Below are 27,091 nucleotides of genomic sequence, written 5' to 3'. Positions count from 1 at the left end.
CCCTCGGGCATAAGCAAATCACTGCTATTGAGGAAGAAAAGGAAGTCAATTTCAGAAAAAGGAAATGAATAGGCAGATCTCGGGCAGTAGAAAAATACATGTCAAAATGTATTTTATATCTATGTGAATCCTATGAGATATAAACCGACCAAAAAATGTCGTACGTTAAATCTATGTATAAATAAGTACGTGTAGATTCGAGCAATTCCCTGACTATTCTGATTAGGTTTAAATTGCGTCAATTATATTGTTCTAGACCAGAATCAAGTGAATTGGAATTTTTCGTCAACTCCTACAATAATTATGAACATTGAATAATTCATCAAAGTTCTTCCCTCAAGAAAGTTAGAAATTTGGAAAAACGAAATAATTATTAATAGATTAATTCCCAGAGAAATACAATTCTCAATAAATAAATACTTCTCTGGAGTAAATGGATATTTGATAGAAATAATTTTTTTCTCGACGCATTCATAACATTGTTATAAAAATCTACTATCAAACAATTACACGTAATGTATAAAAAGCTTTATATTGCATACATTAAGTCGTGTAGATGATGGGTATTCAATTAATCAAGTAGAAATTAATCAACCATTAACATACATCAACTCTGATTTTATTTTTAAAATGAAAACAAAAGTCGTCGACGCCAACCAAATTTCCATAATTTTATGATTCCGTTGATATGGCCATTGGCTGAACCCAGGGTCACTCTAGAAAGCTCCAAGTCTGGTAACAAACTTGAACCAGGCAATGAACTAGACTCACTACTGGGCTTTGGGTTGACCTATCGAAATAACGTTGGCCCTATATTGGTATCATTATCGGTTGAACCGAACCCATACCAGGAAATGCCAGGCTTGGCAGTTTCGAGACAACTAAGCTTAGCCCTGTTGCTTGGCAATTCCTGCTGGGATCCTAGGCGAAAGGAAAAAAATTCAGAGAGAAAAAATAAATAAAACTTATGTACATGTTCCCTTTCGGCTTGGGTGACAAACAACGTGGGGATGGGATTTTGATGTTTCCACAGAAACCCATCGCGTGATCCACGGGATGAATTCCTGGGGCAGGTGGTGGTTACGGGTGTGCGTGTGTGCTGGGATCCCTCCTTATAATTCTCTTTACTTTTTTCCTTTTGTTCAGGGGTCCGCGGGACATTGGTCGTAATCACAATCCGCACGGAATCACGCAAGAATTAATTTTTTTTCCATTTTTGTATTTAAAAAAATATTAAATTTTTCATGTTGCGCGAAACAATATGTTTAGCCTATTAAATAACATCCGCGATATCTTCTGCTATGAATGTATTATTTCTAAACGCTCTAAATGCTGAAGAACTTTACGATCCCATATACTGTTAGAACGAAGTAGTTATTACAAACGAATGGATTTTAGTTACACATCCATTTGATCCCAACAAATGTTCATTGGTTAATAGTTAACGAATGTATATTTGATAAATCTAGTTTGACCTGCACATTCGCCATTCAAGTGAGCAATTTGTTAACTATTAACGAATACTCGTCTGTTCATATTCAACGTTATCATTCGTTAATAGTTAACAAGGTCCGTTTCGAATAATTAAATCGTTGTATCAGTGGAGGAAGTCCTGAATCGACGCTTTCATCTGACTTTATCGAAAAATGGATAAACAAAGCTACCGATGTTTAAGATAACAGCGAGATCCTGAATAAAAACGGTGGAAAAACCCTATCAATCATGAACGGAAGTGGAAATTGTTCGAGGAAACGGCTGTCAACATCGTCTCAACTTTAGAGAATCTGAAGAAAATCCAACATGTTGGCTTACAAAATTCATAAATTCAAAGGTATACTTCAGCTTAAATAGCTTAAGTAATTAATATTCCTGTCTCGGTCCAGATGCCTCCAGTTACCTTCAACAAGGTGTGTCTTGGAAAACAAAGAATTTATTGTGTGAGACAACATTCTCATGTGAAACAATAAATTTCTTGTAGATGAAATGGGCGATAACTTTGAAACAGTTGAAGAAAATAAACCTGCCATTGCCAGACCATCAGAAAACTCGAAAAATTTCATATTGCGCAGAGTGATCATGAAGTTTATTCATTGTTTACTTCCTGGAACAATCGGCAAATAATAGTTTTATTGTTTAGGCCGAAAACCTCGATATTTTGACTAATGAGGGAGGGAAAAAAATGATGAGACCACTAAAATCATTAATCCAAAGGCTCACTGAAATCATTAATCCAAAAGTACAACTCCATTTAAATGGTCTAGCTAATTAATATCACTGCCAGGCTCGAGATCTCTTGAGTTGCCTCCAACAAAGTGCGAAAAAAAAGTTTTTGAAAAAACTTTTCCATCAACTTTATTGGCCAGTAACTTCTCTCCTTTTTCTCGACTGTTCTCAGTCTCCCTCAGCTTTTCCCATTCCTCAACTCCTTTTGAACAACTATGGCAAGTTGAAATTAATCGAACTTCTCAAACCTCCACTCACTTTCTAGTAAATTCGTCAAAGCTCAATTCCACAGTCTCAGTTCTTTTTCCTTTTCTCCCCTTTTCTTTTTATCGCTGCATGTCGTCACTTGCTTCCGCCATCTTACATAAATCATGAGCAAAGGATGAAGACATTGAAAAGTTTTTCCAAGGAATAAAGGAATCAGGAGAGTTATTAATTATTTATCAGTGAATAGAGTGAAGGGACAGTTCAAGGTGAAGGAAAACGGAGTTTCTTTGGTCATAAACAGAGATACAAAGAATATCTTGTTTAAGTATTACCCTGGGGAAGTTTATGAAGCAAAGTGGATGTTATGGAACTGGAAATTTTCTTGGAATCTCTGGAGTTCATTAATCATTAACTCTGGAGAGTTTGTGAGATTACAGGTCCTTTTGATTTTCTACAATGCCATTGTTGCTTTGAAAAGTATCACAAAATTTTGTGTAATCCGGTAGAGCTGTGTCGTATTGAACTGAAATATAGTTGATCGATTCTTCGAAAATGGTGTATTATAGTTGTTTTCAATCATATTAATTATGACAAAATCGATTGCTGATCCCACATTATTCGTAGTGCCTCCGCCAGTCAAATATTTTAGGGGATAGTATTAATGGATTTTGGGTCATTTGGGCGCTAACGTTGTTTAAAATGAAAAACAATGAGCATATTGTTGGGATTTTTCATTGGAAGAAAACCATGGAGTGGAAGAAAGTTTGATGATCGATTAATTAATTGATTGTAGGTAATTCATTATCAGAGAAGTCTTCTTATTCCATTGATCGGATAGATATAATGGATTTCTGTAAACAATACATTGTTTGTGAATCGCCTGATGAACTCGGAGTGAAAGAGATGAAGTGAAGATGGGTCGAACTGAAATCTATCTAGCGTTTGAAGAGGGTTATAAAGAGTTCATAAACTTTATATACTCTGAGGATGGATAGTTTATTTTTTATCCCATACAATAGAACTATTGTTCCAGATTATGCGAGAAATCCTTATTTATTCACAGAAAATGATGTGACAACGAGAAAATTGAGATTAATACTTAATTCTTTGAGAATCACGGTTAATCGTTGATATTTGCAAATTGTATTAACTATTGAATAATCATTTTAAGTAAACAAAACGTTGTTCACGAATTATAGTTGGAAGTAATGAATGAAAAAATTGAAGAGATTTCAGTCGTGCCTGCATTATTGATCGGTTCTGTCCAGCTTCCAGGACATCGTTTATTTTCAACGTAATTCCTAAAAATTTGTGTTTCAAAGTATACAAACAAAGCTTGTTCATCAAAGACCCTGAAATATGAAGTAGAAATTTCTCAAAAAATCATTCTATCTCAATATTACGTTTTATTGCATCATTTCCATCACAATTTTTTTCCCCTCAATAAATCCACGTCTCCTCTCAAACCCATAATTTTCCCCTAAAACAACCAAAACATTGTTTCAACCACCTGTCCCCCACACTTTCCCACCAATTCCATTTCCATCAAATTCATCGGTTACCTCGCTGAATAAAAATATATGTCACAACAGGTAAAATAAAACCATTCATACAATAAAACATGAAAATCCAGTTGGAGTGTCTGTGTCACTCTGCACCGTTGAAACTTGAAACACTTTTTTTCACCGTCACACACACTCTTTTTTTTCAGCATGAGAGGGCCGAGGGGGAGGGGTGGGAAAATTGTACACGGAATTGGAAAATTGCATTTGATAGGGGGGAGAGAGGAGTTGGTGAAAATAGTTAGATACATGGATCCGAATGGTGCCCTCTACACTTTTCGCTCTCTACAACTCGATCTAGGAGTGGGGAAAGAGTGCAAAGTGCACGTGAATTCTCGTATTAAATGTAGATACATCATGTCAAAGTGCTCACATATATATTCCAGATTTAACTGGTGAACAGTGGATGCTGCTGGTGGTGGTAGTGGTGGTGGTGGTGGTGGTGGTGGTGATGGTGGTGGTAGCGGTGAGGTAGGGGGTAGGGGGATGGTACGGGGTCACCACACATCCATGAAATACGTTATTATCGGGAACTATGGGAAATCGATAGGTCTATGGGACCCGGATGGTCTAACCTGTCAGGAATATAGGCGGTAGGAGAGGCTAGACTATTCGTCAATGTGGTCAACGATTTTGCCACATAGGGGAGTTGAATACTCACTCTCACCCCCTCCTTTCTAGCGACGTGACACATTTCCGCACGGATTTGAACGTTTCTCTTGTTTCTCTTGGTGGAGGTTGAGTCTTGTTCTAGTGAACGGTATGTTTTTCGGGGGATTTATTGGTATCCTATGTCATGGAGACTGCTGGGGGAAGGAAAATCTGGGGCGATTGAGATTGGGCGAAATAGGAAGTGGGTTTTTGATTGTTTTGTTCTGAGGGCTCGAGGGAGAGTTAAATTGGAATGATCGTGAAATTTGAGTTCAGCGGAGAATAAGGAAGCGATTTCTTCGTTTTCATCGATGGAAATTTTTCCGTTAAAATTGTTTTTATGGCAACAGCCTGAATAGTGATAAATGTTGGCTGTTCGAGGGTCATTGATTAATCATGATTGTGAGATGAGAATTGATCGCGCGACTGGCAAAACACACTCATTTATTGCATTGTTTGCATGAAAAAAAAATGGACTAACAGTGGATTATGAAGCGGAGGGGAATTAATTATAATTAATCCCGACGATTATCGATATAGGTTATTCATTGGGTTGAAATGTGGACGATTAAAACGGAATTGAATCCCTGAAAATTCGCCGTGAAAGCAGTATTGTTCGAGGCATCGAAAATAGATAGCAATTGATTAAAAGTAATCGTGCACATTAAATTAATTTATTAATCAATTGTCATCTGAAAATGGTTTATTGCGACCGGCGGCCCAGTTGATCGCAAATCGAGTGTCAGGATCCGTCGAAAGGGAAGACGCACTCTGGTGATCGAGCCGAGGACTAGCCCGAGTGGAAATTGAACTCAGGTCCGGATCAAGTCCTGATCAGGTCGCCCTCATGTATAATCAGGTACTGATCCGACGACTGGATCAGAACTTGATCAGGCATGTAACGCCTTGACTTGGTCCGGACCTGATCAAGCCGACCTGGACAGGATTTGATCAAGTCAACATTATCTCAATCTGATGATGCTAATAAACAATCATTATTAGCTGAAAACAAAAAATAATTCAATTTTTTCACTACTGTTCATCTATCTTAAGGAATATCTTCCATTATTAACAGTGAAAAACCACCTGTGATTTTACCGATGCTGGGGCTCGAACCTGCGATGTTCCGATTATCAGTCCTATGCCCGATCTACTAGGCTAACCGGATCTTATGATCAAGTCAATTCTATTTTGCCTATACGATCTCTATCGAGGTATGCGTTAACTTTGTAATTATTTCCGGATGTGCGCGTATATTTTACAAGATTTTTTCGGTCACGATTCAATTCCGTTGATGACAAAGATTTAAATAGTAATATAATAATAATGAGCAAATCGAAGTTAGAGAACTATTTTCCTCTTGAAAATAATTTATTTGTAAATTTAATACGTCTACACATATTTACACAAAAAAAACACTTGAATAAAGTACATTATATACCTGATTCAGAATGGTCTAATTTTTAGCTTCTCATGTATTTAATGTAGTCTGTAGTTTTCGAGATCTGGGGGATTGGATCCAAACTTAATCAGAATCATCCGATCAGACTAAGCTTAGACTGATTGGATGAGAACCTGATTCGGTTCTACCTGGACTATTTATGTTCTGATGAACTGGATCAAAATTTGATGAGTTTCCCATCGATATCACTAGATCAGACTCAGATGAAGATGATCAGATCAAAACCTGATCATAATTCATCTTAGGTAGTTCGGAACAGGATCACTTGATCAAAACTTGATCAGTTCCTCATCAGGCATGGCCTGATCAGACAAACCTGACGAATACCGGATCAAATACTGATCCAACATCAGAGCGGCCTGAGGCGATTTCCACTCAGGCTGACCTGACCAAAATCTGATCCGAATTATTGCAGGAGGACGGACCTCAGGTTCAGATCAAGCTCATCATATCAGAACCTGATCAGAGTAAGTCTGATCAGATGCAACAAATCAAAAACTGATCAGTTCTTGATCAAGTCTCGCCTGATCAGTTGAACCTCGCCACCACCAGATCAGGTTCTGATCAGACCTCAGGCGCGCCTGACATAATTTCCACTCGGGTAGTGCGACCAAATTTTGTCAACTGTTATAATGTCAAAGAGCTACTCTCCGGTAGACGAAAAATCAACCACTGCAGGAAGGTCTTATCGATAGAAATCGATTATGAAATTCACCGGCTGGTGTTTAACCTGGAATTCATGCAAATATCAACATTGATTTGGTAAAATTATTTAATTTCAAGTTTATCAAGCACAAATAGTAATTGCCAATACTTCAATAGAACCTCCCGCGGCTTAATTTTTAATTCAGAAGTAATTGACGTCGAGTCCTATTGAGCAACTTCACGATAAAAGATATTCTCAAAAAAATATTTTCACACCAAAATATTTTTTCGGCAAAAATATGCAGCAAACGACATATCTTTTCCCAAAATGTTGTCCATTATTTATGTCTCCATGCAAATAACTTCTTTGAAAAATAACTTATAATTCTTTTTCGCAGGATTAGATTGTCACCGGAAATAAAACAGATGGAAATTACGCAAAACGTTAACAATTCAAAATTATAGGCAGCCCTTTTGATAATTGGAAGGACATTTGGCCTATCCGATAGCTCTAACACGAATGATGCTTTGCTCTGCTTGTACTTACGAAGATAAAATGAAACTCAATGAATAATCCGCTGAAATCACCATTCTGATCCTTCAATGACTACTCACGCAGTTAATGATCGAAATAACAAAATATAATCACAAGAAAAATTATAGGAAATGTCATTGTACAAAATATCTTATTACAAAAGATATATCCTAAATATATTTTTAACTGTAAATATTCGCAACCAAAAATATTTTCCGATAAAAGTTTTTTTTCAGGAGATTTTGGATAAATATCAACGCGCCAAATAAATTGTCCGACCCGATTAAGCACATAAACTACAGTTTTCATAACAGAAGGGCTTTGTCCATCAGGGATTACGATTATAATCGCGTATCAAAGGATAATCTTTTAAGTTCTATCATGACATTGACGTCTGCTGTTCCCAAATCCATTACCGATTGAAATAAATAGTTAATTGACGTTTTCACTAAAAATTACTGGCATCATCATCCACATGACTAACGCCATAATCTTCAAGGGTAGTTTTTATAATTACACAATGAACGATTCATCCCCATGACTCAAAAAAAAATTCACCATTTTTATATTTTTTTCCCCATTACTCCTCATATCGGCTTGATTTATACGACCCCATGAAGCGAATTTTTCAATGATATTTTTCCTGATGTAACCGAGGGTCGAGGCACTTCATAAATTCCAGGGATAAATAAAAAATTCTCGGACGAAATGACGGAGAAAATGTGCATGCAATTTTGAACCTCCATTCCATTCCCTCCGGTCGTTAGGTGTTTAACCCCTGGGATGATTCGTTCAGGGCTATTTTTATGCGTCTCGTTTTAATCCGCGCGGGAGGGGATTTCTTGAAAAGATAGACAGTGATATGAGAATAACACGTTTGATATAGTGGTGGAATAGGTCTTACGATATATATCGCCGAGGGTGACTATGACAGCCGGCACTTGTGCTTGGGGGTTATTATGTTCTTTTTCGAAGGGAGGAAAAGAGGCCGATGAACCTGACAGGTTTAACGCGTATCAGGTGATGTGGCTTTACGAATGTTTTCCATGCAGGTGAGTTTTTCACCTTTCTCAGGTTCCCTCAACTAGAGGTCACTCGAGATGGTGTTCAACGGGGGTGGAAAATTCGATAAGCTCGATTCATCATGGAGTCATCGAAGAGGTTCTCGATGGTTTTGTGAGAAGGGATGAGGTAAGATCATATGGTGTTTTCCAGAGACAATTTGTCTGGCTAATTGAGGAGGTCGTGGTCGGGCCCTTTCCAGGTATAAATAACTATGAATGACCATTGGTCCATAGCCAGGCCCAGTCTGAAAATGTCGAGGGTGGTTACCATGAAACCAATTTTGGCGACATTGGCAAATCGATCCGCACCCAGGCTTGTCCAACGAGCCTCGAATCGATCCTGGCCAGACTCTTGGCGACATTGTCAAATTAAGCTTCACCAAAGATTGTTTACCTAGCTTGTAATCGATTCTGGGCTTACCCTTGGGCTAATATTGCTCCTATGATCAAATGTTGTCATCTCACTTCTATACTTATATGATGTATATATGTTCTGCAATCGTACCGTTAAGAATAATAAATTTCTCTATTTTCAAAAAAGAAGTAGATTCTCTAATTTCAGCGTTAACGATTTTTCAGGTTACTGGATGAGTTCATTTCACTATTCCATAATTTATTGTTGATTTCTCGATTTATCGGGCAATTCGGTAATTTAATTTTCCCACCAGAATAAAATTCTCCGTTTTTTTTGCGACTGGACGAGTCAGAGCACGGATAGGTGGTTATATTGACTCTTGCCGGTGAAAAATTTCCTGTTGAATTTATCCAAGTTTATCAGCCAAAATTTTCCTGCCTACCTCAGTAGGAATCACCAAGCATTGACAACAGAACCAAGCTTGGATAACTCTCAACAGCCAAGCCTGGCATTTCTTAAGATGGGTCTGGTTTCAACCGATGATGAGAGACAATCTAGGGCCAACGTTATTTTGATAGGTCACCCCCCGAAGTCCAGTAGTAAGTCTAGTTCATTGCCTGGTTCAAGCTTGTTGCCAGGCTTAGAACTTTGGAGATATATGTAGAGTGGCTCTGGCTTCAGCCAATGGTCATACCAATGAAGTTATAAAATTATGAAAAATTGAATGGAGTCGATGATTTTTTATTTTCATTTAAAAAATCAACAATTGTCTTCTGCTAATGTTTGATCAATTAAATCGAAATCACCTCCATGACTTAATGTACGCAATAAAAAGTTTTTAAAAACATTATGTTTAAGTGTTTGATGGCAGATTTTTGTAACAAAAATAAACATGTGCCAATCTATTGCGTTTCGAGGTCTGATTGATGCCAAGCTTTGGTTTAGATGAGCTGGGCCTGCCTCAGGCCTGCCGTATCCTGGTGGACCTATATTGGGCCTCACTCCCAGCATATTGCACGCTAGGTCCGAGCTATGACGCCAGTCTAGAAACAGGCTGGGTCCAATTATTAATTCCTACCTGGGGATCAACTAGAGTCGTTATCGATACCATCGTGTGCCATTTCGTCCGAATTGTCAATCCTCGAAAAAGAAAAAAAAACCCGAAAATTTTAATCTCCAGTGAATCACGAGTTCTCACGAAGTCCATATACCTCCCCCTCTTTGGAATATTCACATTCACATGTACATCCCCCACCCCGTGTCACCCCCAGTGGTATTACGTGCTCGGGATTCCTTCCACGCGTGTCCTGCGACGTATCTCTCGATACCCCCAGCGATATTAACGCGTCTCGTCGTAACGGCGAGCCACAAGGGAGTACCAAACGGGTATATGTAGAGGGGCGGGAAGGGGGGGTTTGAAACTTCATACGTGCAACGATATATCTGCAACGATGTACTGTGTATGGTGGCGTTACATATAAAGAATCGTCCACGGAAAAATATATAGGAGGAAACGAAATGAAAACGGGCATTTCGTACGCTTTGAAAAAAGGTCAAGGGGCGCGGGGGTGGGGAGAGAGAGAGAGCGCACGAAGAGCGGATTTTCCTATATTTTTACTGATATATATATATGTATATAACCTCCGTAACCTTTATGACCGACCTGCTGTAGACGCATATCACCGTACTTGAAGGGATCATAATAAATGTGAAAGAAATAAAATTTTCGAGAAAAATCGAACAATTGGCTTGGGTGGGGGGATTAATATGATTTTCGGAACTTTAAGGATTGAACAAAAATGGAGATGTTGACGAGGACAGGTGAATATCATGGAAATTTCAACTAAAAAATAAAGCACGATAATTAAATTCAATCAATTAAATCCAGAGATGGTAAGGTTTCATGAAAATATCCGGAAAGAAACAAAAACTTGAAATAAGTATATTTTGGTTCTGTGTTATTTTATTTTAAGTATATTTTGTATGATTCTAGTATATTCCGTTTTCAATGGTAAAATGGATAAGAAATTGATTTATCCCCTATTTATTTTCTCCGAAATAATTCTGTTATGTCAATTACTGATTATTCGATTACTGACTATGATGAATATTTCACCAAATTCACTGCTCTATCAAACAGACTAAAGAGTAAAGATGTTATTGTGGAACGAAGGCGTTCAAAACAATGTCAGGGGCGTAGCAAGTGATGAGGGTTTGCAATTTCTCTTTTCATCTCAATGGGAAGTCAAACAGTGCTACAGCCATCTTGTGGTTGTTTCTAAACTATTAGGAAGCCAATGAAGATGGAGGTTTCTGAATTATTTAATTGTTTGCAGTGGATAATAGATTAGCGAGAAAATTATATTTTTCTGGTAATTATGGCCGAAAATTGAATGTATTTGAATGACGTATAACATATACTTGAAGCAAATGTGTTATTATACTTCTCCAAAGTATATCATCATACTTATTTCAGTATGGGGTATGTCTTTAAATCAAGTATAAAATATAGTTTTTTCCGTGTATCAAAAATTATTTTTATCATGTTTTTTATATCACCCAGAAATAAAAGTATCATTTGACTCATGTGATTTGTAAAAGGATACTTTTATCATGTCATTCATGTGACTCATGTGGTTTGTCATATGATATTTTTACCGCCTCATTACATAATCTACTATTAAACCAAAATCTTCCCCTACATCTCTCCCATTCATCATAAATATTAAGGAAAACACATGTAAAATAATCCCTCGGGCTGAAGCTGTTATGAGACCACTTGAGTGATTGTGTATACATATATTGTTATATGACTGTTAATAATCTTCGTTGAATTTGAAAATGAAATAAAGATTTTGAAAAAAATGGTGGCAGGAGTGACAAGTAATTGTTATTCCCAAATTTCGATTGACACGTCTCAAATATTTCCTAGTGTCGTATTTGTATGTCGTGTTACTCAACAAAGTTTATGATTCAACTCGGCGACCTCGACATGCTATGCATCGGATTTGATAACGTACGGATTCGACTTGTTTCACACCGAAGTCAAGGGTTCGAATGTAATCTAACTCCAGAAAGTGCAAATTGACATAGCGACTTAATTTACGTCCAGGGTGAGGCAGTTTTTTTTTTATCAAGCACTTAAAACTTATTTATATCGACTTATTTATTGAAAACATTAAGTTTACTCATTAAATATTCTTCTCACACAAATTTAAAGCGTATTTTCGAATGGCAATTTCGGCTATTTGTTTGTTCAAAGCAAATAACATTGGTAAAATTATTTTTTTCTCTTAGTGTAATATCTGGACTGTATTAATTTCTTGATTTTAAGTTCGCAATCTTTAAGGAATTTATCGATGGCATCAATGACAAAGGATCTAAAGTTATGTATAATATTTCACGATTGTGAGCGGTAGTTCAAGCATTTTTTTCAGTTTGACCCAAGTCTCAATCTACTTGATACAAATCTCATTATATTCTTCATTCGAGATGATTTCACCGTCACCGATTCAACTCGCACTCTGCAGCATTCAAATTTTGTTTTCACTTGAGTGACATAATTTTTCGGGTGTGACTGCACACTGAGTAATAAAAATTAGTGAATCAAAAGAGTATTTTTGTGGATAGTGACAAAGAAATATTTGTTGGAAAAAAGTTAATTATGTTTCATCTTGATGATATTTGTAGTATTCAAAATCTGTCGAAATGGCTAACAATAAATCGAAGTAAACCAATTTCAATTAATTCAGGAAAAAATTGTTTTGGTACTATTGGATAAATATTTTGTTAATTTTTTCTCGTAATTTGTGTTAGCGCAGAGTTTGCGTTTGCAGTTGACGTGGAGTTCATTGTCTCATAAAATATGACTGACTGATGTCTTCAATATTTGAAACGTCACGAAAGTGTTCTATTGGGGTATTTTGATATTGTTTATTAATATGACATAAAAAATTATTTTTACGTGGGTGATTTATAAGTTGGAGACGCAATGTGTCAGCTACGTAGAACCAAATTGAGGCCACAGGGATAAATTAGTCTTATGAAAGCTTCATACAACTTGCGTTTGATGTTTGTGGATAGGGCTTTTAATTTAAATCAATGGAAGAGCCTACACGTAATGGTTTTTGCTTTTTGGTTCGTTTGAGCTAAGTGAAGATTCCATAGGGGTTTTTCGATTAGCCCGAGGCCTCAGGATTTTGCTGCGTTAGTAAACTGATAGAATGGTTCAGTTGCATCAAACGTAACTTCGTAATTATTACCTCAGATCATTAATAGTTAACGAATCGTGGTAGCAGATAAGAAGTCTCGTTTGATGCAACTCAAGCGTTCCAGATTCTCTCTCAGTCTAATGTTGATGAAGTTGTTGAACAGGTAAAAATATTTGTGGTACGATTTTAAGATCGAGAATATTGAACTGAGTCATATTGATTCTTGTGGTTATCACCTCAACTGCGTTACGAATTTTTCGGGGCTTCTCTAAAAATAATTATAAAAAATACATGGAACTATGTTTAATTTTTAATCATAATAAAAAAAAACGAGAGACTCTCACTAAAACAGCCCCCGCCATCTATGAAAAACAACAAATTTGTTTGGAAAAAATTTATATAATAAAAAAAATTGCGAATATGATAAATAATTTAGGAAAAAAATAGCAAAACAAATAGTTAGCCGTTGCCAATAGACAAAAATTGTACAAAATTAGATCATAGAAAAACGAATTTTTTCCAAACTTGAATCAAAATAAAAATAAAAATTTCTTTGGAAACTCTGGCACATTTTTTTATTTTTCCTCCATTTACACAACTAAATTAACCCCCTCCCCCACACCATTAATCACCAAAGTCCCACGATTGTAGAATGAAATTTTAAAAAATTCATAATTTTTACAATTAAAAATCAAAACATGAATGAAAGATTTCACATAGAATTTTTTTTAGTATTTTTCCCACCCTCAAATCATGGTGCCAAAGTAATCGGAACCGTACCCCCTTCTTCTGCGTGTAGGGAATCTACGCACCCATTTTTGTTAAATTTGTTCAAAGTGCTGAAACTGTAGAATTAGGTTATTTACACTATCCTCCGAAAGTATTATTTATGCGAAATATTTTCGACCCAAAAATCAATTCATTTGATTGAGACACCAGTGACTTTTTTTTGTAATTATGTAAAAAAACATTATTGACTGGAGGTAAATCAATACGAAAATCTCATCGCAGAATTAATGGGATACTGCATACCCTGACACTTTAATCCACCAATAATCCATGATGCGATGTCAAACCATCGTTTGAGGAGATCGAGAATTTTCAATTTACACATCAGTTATGTTAATTATAAAGATAGGTGATGCTCTGGTTAATTTTCGTGGATTAATCAACCCTTTTAACAGATTCGATGCATTAATTGCTGATGGCAAAACATGGTCTATAGATTCAACGTGTATTCTCAGTGCACTTCTCATGAATTCATCGGGTAAAATAATTACTACGAAAACAGGTTATGTTTGTGTTTAATTATAAAAATGCGGTCAGCGAGGAAATGGTTAGAAATTTACGAGAAATTATAGCGTTATATGAGAGATGAGAAACAGCACGATGAAAATGTGAATGAAATACTGATGAAAATATTTCATTTTTAGAAATTTTCATTCCATAGTGATGGCCCTGCTTAGTACCAACCGAATAATTGGAATGATGCAGAGGCTGATGGAACAATGATTATTGCGGATATAACAAACATTGAAATTTCGGTGATATTATGATTTAGACTCGGTTGTGGCTCCGTAATTTAAACTTACGTTCAATTCGTGATCAAATTTTTAATGGTTATGTGAGTGTACGTTGCACCTGAATTTATGATATGACCTGAATTTATATTCGCATCTAAGTCGAGTCATGACATACATCTAAGACATGGCCTCACTTTTCGTCTCCTCATCCGCGTGGAAGAAAAATACATGTGGAAATATATTTTGCATATATCTGAATCATACGACATATAAAACAGCAAACAATGTGATATGCGAAGTATTTGTGACGAAATATAAATCAGACAGATATATTCTGGTTTTCAGTCATAACATTTCTGAAAATGCTGTATTACATACATATATGTATGTAACGTGTATGTCACATATTTTTTGGTAGCATGTGTACATATGATCGCGGCATATTTACCGTTGCGTGCGGGCAATTTAGATCAGAACCTAAATTTGAGTGATGATCGCAGCAGAAGTGGCACCTTTCCCGGTAGGAATTGGCAAATATTGACAGTCGGGTCACAAGCTCGGTTGACTCTAAACTGCCAAGTTTGGCATTTCCTAGCATGGGTCTGGCTTCAGCCGATACCATACTAACGGAGTCATAAAATTATGGAAATTTAGTTGGAGTCCAGGATGTTTTATTTCCAGTAAAAAAGTCAACAATTATCATATGCTAATGGTTGATTAATTTCAAGTTGATTAATTAAGTAGACATCATCTGCATGACGTAATGTATGCAATAGAAAGTTTTTTATACATTATGTTCAAGTATTTAATAGCAGGTTTTTATAACAATTTTTGAAATGGAAATTAAAATAAATATGTGTTAATTTTGCTTTCCAGTCTACTTAATTCCAAGGCTTGGTTAACGCCCAGCTTTGACTTACATCAGCTTGAATCAGGCCTACTTTATATTGGTGGGTCTGTGTTGGGCCTCACTTTTGCACGAAGCTGAACTTGCCAAGCTTGGTCCAATGATTCACTCCCAGCATATCCCCCACGCTCGGCCCAACCCATGACGCCAGTCTAGAGAACCAGGCTTGATCCAGGCTTGGTCGAATTGTTAATTCCTCCGTGGGTTAATATAAGACTAGAGCAAAATTCATATTCAAATCTAACTTTAAGTTTTGCCATACATACATAACACGACCTGAACGTAGACACTTAAATTTTGATTATCCTCTAATTGTCACTGGTGATATGAATTTCCCTGCAATCTGAATTTAACACGCAATTAGAATTCCTATTCGCCGCCAAACTTTAAAAGTGCTCCTGAATTCGTAATCGCACCCACATGTAACGCATGACCTCAATTAGCATAAGCGTTCAAACTAACTAGATACAAATTCAATACAAGGCCTAAAATATATGCGCAGGCCCAAATTGAGGTACAGACCTGGATTTACACCTAAACTCAGTTTGCAATCTACATTTGTACTTTTTTGTTATCTGTAGCGATGACCTAAATTTTCTTTTTGTATACATTAATTTCATTTTTTCTGGAAAACACAGAGCTTGCTAGATTTGTAACTCACTTTTTTCTCAAATTGCGAACTTCCTATTGACCAGTGGTCATATGCGTCGGTGAATTATTTTGTCGTGTAATAAGTTCCATTGCAGTTCGTTTTTCCCAAACCTATTTTTATTTCGTTATAAAATTTCAAGTCGCGGTGGAAATTTTCATAGATTTCACTATTTAAAAACAAGTCTACTGCAGCGACCCAAATTCCCCACACAACGTCAATTTCCACCAGTCCTGAATTCAGGTCGCAACGACTTTAATATAAATTCCCGCGATATCCGATAATAAATAGTCTCAGGTTAACTCATCACCGTCATCAAGCCAAAAACAAGCGATTTCCTGTGAAATCCCCGGCCACAGAATAAGAAATCCCTCTTTAAATTCAGATCTATGCCTTTCCAGTCACGAAATCATGTCCCTCAGGATACCCCACGGGTGAGATGAGAATAGACGGGTCGGAGCGGAGAGACTTCCGTATCGATTCGGCACCTCGTGGGGCTGCGTGGGGTGGTAAACCCCGTATCTATGTCGCGTCAACCTCCCACGGGATAAGTTCCCTCACTATTTTTTCCCCTTCATGCAAAATGGGAGAGAGAAAAAAATGCACTCCAGAGGAGAACGAAACACATGTGTACAATTTTATTGTTACGTTTATTATTATTCAAGGGGTGAATTGGAGAGTATCTAATCCAATTCCCATATCACAACATTCCTCATCCATTTCCTTTCAGTGAATGAGTGAAATCGGTATTCAGTGCAGAGATGAAGAGGAGTGAAGAAGATATTGGATTGGGCAGTGGACGGGGGAGGGAGGGGGGGGGAGAAAATCTATTTTGAGTTTGGCCAGAGGCTACTGGACCCGGCCGCATTTAACCGGACACCAAATTAATCCGGTATGACTAATCGACGGAAACATGGAACAAAGCTCGTTCACGCTCTGTACGGCTTATCGCTTTAACTATGTTAACTGTTTCATGTGGTATCGAAGCATCTGGCCTAGCACTAATGAAGTCATTTTCATATCATATGTGATTGTTTCGATAGTTTCAATCATTTTTTGATTATTAGAGCGTAATATCGTTAGGTAAGACAGTGGTGATCGATGTCCTTTGATGAGGTATCGGGATATCGAAGAAATCGTTTTCCAGGGTGAAATTTTCAAATTGACAGTATCTGTGACCTAAATCCATTTGTTTGTCATATCTAATTTGATTGAACTATAAGCTTATCGCCTCAACTATGCTAACTGTTTCATGTGGTATCTAAGCATCTGGCCTAGCATTAAGAAAGTCATTTTGATATCATACGTGATTGTTTTGATAGTTTAAATTATATTGAAATTAGTAGAGTGTGAATATCGCGACCAGGTGACACACTGATGATTGATGTTGTTCGATTAGTTATTGAGATATCGGATAAAACTAGTCCCACGGTGAGATTTTGGCTGCGCTGTTATACACGGATACAGCAATTTATTTGTTTAATGGTTAACGAATGGTTTACTGAGATAATGAAAGTTAAGTCAAACAAGGTTGACCAAATAAACATTCGTCGACTATTAATGAATGAATGTTTGGTGCAACCACATGAACCCTAACCTCCAATCTAAATCCATTCAATTATAATAAACAATTCGTTCAATCAGTGTATGTCATTCGGAAATCTCAAAAAATTGCTTTCTTTAATATCTCACTGAGTAATTGATTAGAATTGATTGTTACGTTGAGATTGTCGGACAAGATTTTTACAGTTATATAAAATAAAGTTGATAACGAGTCTGTTTTGCCCCATAAATATTCAACAGCCAAGAAAATAGAGTGACGCGTGTTGTCATATCGAGTTGTTGAACTGATATTTTACCGGAATCATCAAAATATTCCTCCATTCGATCGCATCCTTTTTGCGTAATTGAATGTGAGAACAAAGGCATGTACCACTGATTGAAATCAAATTTTCCCACTCGAATATCATCGAGGAAATATTTTGAAACATCGAGGATTACCGCATATGGCGAAAATCATGGGTACAATTTCCAACAAAAAGTATCCCACTCGCAAATATTAATTCAGAGAGGTATTGACAACAGACGAATCACTACAAAAAATATTTCAACAAAATCTATGGGGTCATTCTCGACCCCCAATGTTTTGTGCTCATCTGCAATGAAAAAAAGCTATTTGGAACTCGTGAATCTCGGCCTTTCCAATGTTTTTGGGAAACCGCAACTAATTTGAGAATTTCATCAACTCCACGTACTCATCTGTGTCCAGTTTGCCTTGTTTTGTTTTTTTTTCCAACGCTCATTCGCTCTCGAACGCTCGCGTCAATCAACTATGCAGACGAGCATTCGTTAGTTCCCCCGAATCCAATTGGGAGACCGGAAAAAAAGGATAAACAAATAATGGACGAATAGGAATCGACGATTTGCTCGCCTGAAATTTATCTCAACGGAAAGCCAGGGAAATTTCCGGTGGACAAGACAATATGATTGTCCAATTTAACCCATTAATTCTACCGATATCGATGGTTTTTCTAATCTCAAAATCGTACGTGGGATATGACAATGGCAATGATATCATTCAAACAGCCGACAAGTTTGAAATAGAAACTATAGTATGATAATCGCTCTTACCCCGAGAGGAATTGCCAAGCATTGACAACAGGATCAAGCTTGGTTGACTCTCACCTGTCAAGTCTGTCATTTCCTAGCATGGGTCTGGCTTCAACCGATGGTGATGCCAATCGAGGGCCAACGGTACGTCAATAGGTCACTCCGAAGCCTAGTAGTGAGCCCAGTTCATAGCCTGGTTCAAGCTTGTTGCCAGGCTATGAACTTTCGAGAGTGGCTCCGGCTGGAGCCAATTGTCATATCAATGGAGTCATAAAATCACGGAACATTGATGAGAATCGATTATTTGTTATTTTTATTTTAATAATTTACAATTATCTTATGTTAATTGTTGATTAATTAATTCCAACGCGGTTCAATTCGTAATTCCCACCTGGGTAATGGCTTAGATGTTGAGATGTTGAAATAGCGTTAGCAGAAAACCCTTTTTCTCATTAATAGAAAATGATTCACTCAATACTGATCATCATGTCGCGTTTTCTAGTTCCAATTTCTCTGGTTATCAAATGAGAGGATGCAGATAGTTCACAAAATCCATTGAAGTGTTTGATTCTAATCTCAAACTAACGCTTTTTTCATATCAACTGAATGAAATTCGAATTTTTCTCTTCAGAACAATTTCGCGATATTGGTCAGGAGATAATCCTCTATCCGTCCAAAACGCCCGTTAGGAAAACCAATTATGGCTGCTGTTACCAATTTTTTCACTAGGGTTGACGAGGAATTGCTACCTTTTTGTGGTTTTGCAGAGTGTGCTACAGTTTTTTCAAATGTTTCGGCGGACAGGGATTTCCCGAAATGATATTTTGAAAGCTGATCAAATGATGATCACAATACTGGAGAATTTTGAGTAGAGAAAGCAGCAACAAAATCGAACTAATACGTCAACGAAACCTCAGAAAACAGTATTCAAATGTTGTGTCAGGGGCTGCTCGGTGAACTCTTTCAAAAATAAAGAGTTAAGGTATCACTGTTTTCCAAGGGGAAAACGTTGTTTTGTGAAAAGAGGCGATGCTGTGGATTGCATGCATAAAGAGGCAGTAGATTGCATGCATAAACTCTACACCACAAATCGAGTGTTAGTTTTCTCTGAAACGCTACACAACATCAAATTTCCTAAATTCACGACTCCTTGACTGTTGCGTATGGAATACGCAGAATATACAAAAAAGATGGTATCGCCAGTTATTTCTATTTTTTTCCGGATTAACGGAATTCATTTGATTTTTTATTGACACCCAAATTCTGCTTGATTGTAATTTTAATCCTCGCGTCTGCTCTCAATCGTTTTATTTTTTTATTATCCTCAATTCTCCAAATCTCCAGGGGAATCCCCAGTTGTCTGTCCCCAACCTGGAGAAAACACCTTTACCTGCTTCCCTAGTCTCACTCTAGGAGATCTTACCAAAACCCTAGTTGTCCTCTTCCCACTCAAATCGGCCAGCCTCCTATCCTCTCTCCTCCAATGATGGTTACTTCCCAAATACCTGCGCCCAATAGCATATAAGCCGGACATTTTTTTAAATTGCTTAGTATCACCGCATCCTTCACGGCTCTGTCTAAATACCTCTAGTGAATAAACGGAAAGAAAAAAAAGACAAAAGTGTTCCACCCGATTTTTTCCAAGTCTCCCGGAATTCACCCGTCACATCCTTTCCACACATTCATCAACATCCATAACTACTAAAAACTGAATCAACTGCACAAAGAACCGATTCGGCGTGCAGTAGTTAGAGTTGAGATTGTTTCTACAGAGTAGAATTCTAGAATTTACAACTCTAGAAAATTCAAGGTTAATTGCAATCCTCAACCCCTAACATTGACCTTCAAGGATATTCCGAAAACCTAATGTGACTTTACCGTATCGTATCTTGGCAAATATTTTTTAATGAAATTATTTTCATTTTTGCGATTCAGTTCAGCATTTACTCGCAGCATCTTCTAGCTACGTAACGTTTTCCTTGAAACTGTGCGGTAAAAACCGGTCACACGTCTGTTCAACACAAGGAAATGTTGACATTTACAATTGCAACACAAAAAATCAAAACAAAAAAACCTTTACATAAGAAACTTCACCATAAACATGCAGGTCACATATGTAGATGATCAAAAATGTATATGACGTTACACATCCCGTGACGTCACAAGAAATTGTTGGATAAGATTTTGACTTAACTAGGAAGAGAACCAGAATTAATCTCAATAATATATTTTTCAAACTATAAAAATGAGCATTCATCGGCTTATATTGTCCACATGATTATGAGTCCTCAATAGTTATAGCGTAGGAGATCAGGACATACGAGACGCTAGTGATCGTCAATGCTAACAAATATCAAACTGTGATAGCAACAGAATGGGTGATCAAGTGCGACAAGACCTAACTTCGAAACTCGGAGGGAACCATTTTTTTCTTGTTAATTAGCATTTGTAAATTAGCGTTGCAATAGTTCGTAATGATATCCGCATCCTTATAAATCAATAATGAAAGAATTATTCAAGTAATGATTAATTTATTGGATGAGGCAAATTTATATTTGCGGGAATGGATCTTAGAAGGTTCCCTTATCAGGCCTAGAGCCAATCAACATGATGAGACCCAGGTTTGACAGTGCGTTACACTCCAGATAAAGTCGCATTGTGCCAAGCGCTAGGTAACCCAATGAGGACCTGACTTTTGAAATCAGACAACCTGATGTGAACCATATTTATTTTTCTAGTCGGGCATGAACCGAGGACTAATTAATCGTGACTTCACTACGGCGCTGTTACATGACAGAATAATCAGCGACTTCCTATACCATGAAGAAATCAAATAACCTATCAAATAACCACATGCCTCCAAACTCTTCTACACCCGGACGAAGCAACTGCAAGCCCTGAAGAGTGAAATGAGAATAGTGAAGTGTACGGAGTGAAGTGGAAAGTACATACTGAAGCCAGCACACCTTTTTTCTTCGATTTTAGGTCTGGGGAACACGGCCGCAAGAGGTAATTACCTGGAGTAGAGGTACCCGGAAATTAAAAACTTATGCTGACTCCATTATATAAATAATACCTCTCTTTCATGTAGCTAAAAAGCGCCTCTAACATGTATTGGGTCTCTTTGCATTTGCTCAGTTGTTGACTGCTATACCAGGTTGATAATGCGTACACATGCCAGTCAGATTAATCAAAAGCATCACGGCAAGGATCAATTTTTAAATAATGTGCAATGAACAAATATGCAAATGTGCTTCGGGTTAATTGAATTATATGAAATATGCACTTTCTGTCATCAAATTATTAGTATTTTTCCTCCATTATTCCATTCCCTTCTGCTTCTACCATTGCATTTTTCATCGTTTCACTTCGATTGTGAACAAATCTGAAATAAAATATGCGCTGAGAGAAAAAATTCTGTAAAACGGAACAATTTACTTTTGGCTCAACCATTCGGTCTTGTTCAATAGTGCCAACGGAATAATTGATTGATGTAACGAAATATTTCGGCACTGACGGCTCGAAACAGGAACTTCATGGTTCGATCAAATGAGAATTCGAATCTATCGTATATTGGTTCGTATGCTGTGAATATTTCATCGAATTTTAATAGTTACTTTTATGTATCGCCTTTCATTGATCTGAAAAGTTATTGTAGGCGATACCAATGGAATCACAGTCGATAAGATATTTGAACTGAATAAGGCCCATTATTTCCATTGGAATATTTCATTATCTACGCTCTATTGGAAATCCCCAGTGAAAATGAAGAATTAAAACGTAGAATCAATAGAATTCTGTTTTGATGCGAAAGAATATACATCTAAGAAGATACTTTTCGTGCATTCTACGCCATTTTTCTCTAAGTCCGCGTTGAATATAAGAAAGTGAAATTCGTTCAAAGGATCTCAGAATGGCCGGTAGAATACTCTTGTCGTACTCCTCGCCAGAGAAAGAACTTTGAACGTTCATTCCCTCTTCGTCCAAATATCTTATTATTTGGTGGGCTTCCCACTACTTGACACCAGCTGCCTTCTCTCTCTAACGAAATTGGCATTGAAGTGCTAAATCAATTCACCGTGGAGGAACAATTATTCAGTCGATAGATAAAAATGTCTCGAATAGCATATCAAAATTATCTGAAATAGACCACTACAGAAAATATCAAACAGATTGTAAACACGATGCGGATTTGGAGGTGAACGACAAGAATTTATGTAGTTTTGAAGAAATTCAATCCGTTACCACATCAGAGGGTGAAACGTGGGACGCCATGACGTTCAGCGCCCTTTTAGGTCAAGTTTAGACCAAACAATGCGACTTGCAGGTTTAATTTTCGTATTCTAAAAAGGAGAGCCACATATCGTATCGAAAATCTCGAATCGAATCGAAATCTCGCAAAGATGTAGCCAGTATCCTATTGGTCGTTTAAATTTTAGGCGCTAATTTTAAAACATAATGTAAAGATCGTTATCATTCACCGATATTTATATATATGAATTTAATTTGCATTTCACATTCCATTATTTGATGGTCGCAGTTCGCAGCAAAATGAAATCGCAGTGAGCTTCAATACAGATTTTTATTTTATTTTCAAAAATGTGTTGACAAATGCTAGAAATTTTTTTAATATATTCAAACATTTAATAGTGGTCCACATCAACATCGCGCATAATTTTATTCATAAGAAATTTCCTACGTGTTGATGTCAAATGCTTTCGGACGAATCAAAGGTGAATCAAATTGATTTATATGACAGAAACAAAACTCATCCTTCATTTTACGCGCGCTGAAGCGTGCGTTCGGTCTCGTTGTGGTAAAACGAGACGTCGTCCTACATTTCGCCCTCTGGCGGTCTAATTTTTATCCAAAGTTTTTGTCCGAGTGAAAAAAAAAATACTGACATGTAATGCAAGTAATTCTCTACAGGATTAAGGTGAAAACGAATAGTCCACCGTCATTAGTTTTGAGGTAATAAATTATTTAGCAATTTTAAAGCCATATCAATAAACCAATTAAGTGATCACCTACGGGCCGGCTATATCTGCGCGCATGCAGTCATTTCGAAATGGCCCGACGAATGTTGTGTAATTGAATGTTTTGACACAATGTAAAATATAATCCACCGTTTGGAAAACGAGTTCTATTTGTTTGTAGGAAGAAAGTATTAAAAAGAATAACAATACATTCCGAAATTGAATGTAGATAATATTGCCTTGCTGTAACTTTTTTCGAATTTTATTCATGAAATTAGTTAGAAAATTTAGCAACTGAAAATATTCCGCAATACCATATCCGGTTGGTAAACTACCGACCTGAGGGTCGAGCTACTTTAATAAATGTCTTCAATAACTCTAAAACTGGTCATTCCCGTCCTACTCCACAGTTCTATTTTATCTTAACTGCAGACCTATAGTTTTTTAAGATCCAACTAAGGTAACTGCTCGAGTTTCAAATGAACTCAAGAAAATTCGCGAAACCTTCATTGATCTAATTATCTGTTCGATATTAAAAAAATCGTTTATAAGTGTTGGAAAATTAGAACACAGCTCTTTTGTTTATCTTCAAAAATCACTCGACGGGGTTTATGACGTGTTTGAAAGAGTCTCTAGAAAAGGACTAATTTATGATGTGTTGTGCTCCGAACTGGAGAGCGTCGCAATCCTTACCACGTGCGATATTCAAAGAAAACTCTGTGCTCTGGAGTCATAAACGTTCTCTTTTTTTGTCCCTACGTAAAGGTTTTTCAAATAGTAAGAATTCAGTCTCTGGACACCGGCCCTCTAGGTCAGTCGTGCCTTCCTCGTGCCCATAATAAAAGGATAAAGTTAAAGTAATTGATTGTGTTGCTGAATTTATTTATCTATTTTACCCATATCCCAATAATAAGCAAAATCTAGCAATGGATGTTAATTTGTCAAATTTTTATGTATCAGAAGACCCCCACTGGCTCCTCGACTATCAAGATCGGTTATGAAATCCTCATCTCCCTTGAAGATAGCGATTATCTCGGTTAATTTACGTAAATCGAATTTCTCATAATAAAATATTGGAAGTTTAGTTTCCAAGCACACATGACCCTCCATCCCTATCTACTCTCGCTCGACTTCTTTCACTGCACTCGGTACCAGCCAACTGGGAAATCAATAATTTCGTTTCTGAGGAAGGTGGTAGAAGAAGAACCGCATCCGCATGGGGTTTCGAACGTGCATGCACCTCAATAACTTGCTCTTGACTCGAAAAATAGTCTGTAAAGGGGATACCAGGGATGCTTTGTATTCCAGCTGGGAGTGATTGAATTCTTTCAACCCTGGGAATACATTTTCAATATATTTCCTGGTAAAACTTCATTAAAATTACAAAAAACAAGTTGATCTGTTAAATTATTACAATTTCATTACAAAATCAAATCAGTAAGCATCAGGTAGACAAAATTTAGCCGACCAATTCCACGTGATCATTCATACCACTTCTTTGATCTTTCTTGCATTGAAGAGAATATTGATTGTGAGTCCAGAAAGATTTTTGGTCGATATTTAGGCAAATCACAGGATAAAATGAGTTAAGATCATCACGTTTCCATTGAAAATTTCATTGCATATGCAAAGAGTCCCTGCTGCTGCTGAAATGTAATTATCAACCCGTTTCGTATTCTGACTGAGTATTATTGAAGTATTTAAACCCTGGGGACACTAATATTTTTGATAAAAATTGCATCGAAATTACAACACATCGATTGATTCACAAAATTATCCAGCATTATTAAAAGAGCGAGGGTTGTCGAATTGGTTTTAATTTTCATTTATATAGAAAATCACACTAATCGATTCTGAGATAACACGGAGATTCGTACTAATCGATTCTCCACATGATTAAGAGAACAAGAGACTTTCGGTTCCATTTTCATTTCAACGATCTTCCCTCCAGCATAATTAGGGCCGCAAGAACGCTCGATTTTACGAACAATTAGCGCCCAACGCTGAAAATCAATCTCGTTATGGAATGAAAATGTTATAGAAAAACGGTATTATAATATTATCCTTGTTAGGTGATCGTAATCGGTAATGAGAGGAAGAAGAATGCACTTGAGTTGCACCTGATGGCGCACCACCGATTTTGAATAAACTTAACTCAATCGATGATTTTGTGTCAAATGAAGACTTTAAATTCATATCAGTGTATATTATTTAGTTGGCTTAAGATACTAAATGTAAGAGCAGTGAAATATTTCTTTTTGAATAATTAAGAAACGATTTTAAAGGATTCAATTATTAGAATTTAATGCTGACTTGTATAAATAACTTATCTGTTTGAAATCAGCTGTTGTCCTCTCCCTGTTTGAATCGATTTCGAGTTTTCCCATTAAATTGGGAGTAGTTTTTTATTGCTTATTGGAAATTAATTCTAATTTAGATAGAGATAGGTTTATGTGCAGATTTTCATTCCTTCGTAATTAAATGAGGCCAAGAAAGTAAATAATTCTGGAAAGATCCCTCCTTTAATATAGGAAAAAAACGTACGTCTCCATATAAATTAGGATTGGATTCCCATAAACAATTAAAAGGTTCTTCTGAGTTAATGAAAACAGTGAATCCTAATTCATATAATAAAAACATCGTCTCAGTCGACGAATAGAAGGCTGCATGATCTGTACAATGATCATCATCACATGATGATCATGTGAACATTTTGAAGGAATCAAAATTTCTTCTCCCTAAAATGTTGATTTTTCAAATTTCTATTTATTCTTTATTTCACCGAATATGTCAATATTGTATAACAAACACAGATAATATCATAATTCCCTTTTTCTGTGATCCTTTCAAATCGCAGTGAAAATACTTTTTCTGTGATATTTTGATTCGATAACAAGATTTCCAGCACTTATTAATCGCAATCACCTCATGCGCGTTATTATTTTAGTTCTTATTATTCCGACAAATAATAATTCAAAATCGATTAAGACATAGGATTTTTTTCTTTAGATATTGAAAACGTTGAGTTTTCCCACTGAGATTGTATAAAAGCCGATTCCTAACCTCAAAATTCGCAATACAAATACTGAAAGAAAAAAAATAAATAACGGATGGGTTATAAAGCTTGCCAGCGGTGGGATCATAAACCGGGAGGTTAGGGAAAGGAGAAACATCTCTCACAACCCTCCCTCTGCGGGGATGAGGACTGAAATGAGAGATACAGCCGGGGGTTTGAACTTGGTTAAAACGTCGATAAAATTGACGGTCGTAAAGCTCTCCCATTCCTCCAACTCTCTCAGCACGTATTTTCTTTGTACTCATTTTTTTTTATACGTGCGAGTGTATCTGTCTAGGATGGTGCAGTATCCACTAAAAATGGCGGATACCAGAGAACAGAAGCAGAACACGAGAACTGCAGGGGTGGATGGGAGGAGCAGGAGTGAGGGCGTGAGAAGTAGAGGAGAAAAGGAAAAACAGTTTTACTCAGGACGGAAAGTTTCATTACCGGGAA

At 36.8% G+C, this 27,091-nt stretch overlaps 1 protein-coding gene across 2 annotated transcripts in view; it reads right to left on the bottom strand.

Moving 5' to 3' along the window:
• The window catches only part of LOC135160686 (slit homolog 2 protein-like), a 238,667-nt gene that overhangs the window by 56,577 nt on the left and 154,999 nt on the right, over nucleotides 1–27,091 (bottom strand). The gene's annotated exons all lie outside the window — the stretch shown is intronic.

The sequence above is a fragment of the Diachasmimorpha longicaudata genome, chromosome 3, assembly GCF_034640455.1.
Source record: "Diachasmimorpha longicaudata isolate KC_UGA_2023 chromosome 3, iyDiaLong2, whole genome shotgun sequence".
In the NCBI taxonomy this organism is placed as follows: domain Eukaryota; kingdom Metazoa; phylum Arthropoda; class Insecta; order Hymenoptera; family Braconidae; genus Diachasmimorpha; species Diachasmimorpha longicaudata.
Note: the sequence above shows the minus strand (reverse complement) of the source record. Positions and strands in the feature narration are given on the sequence as shown.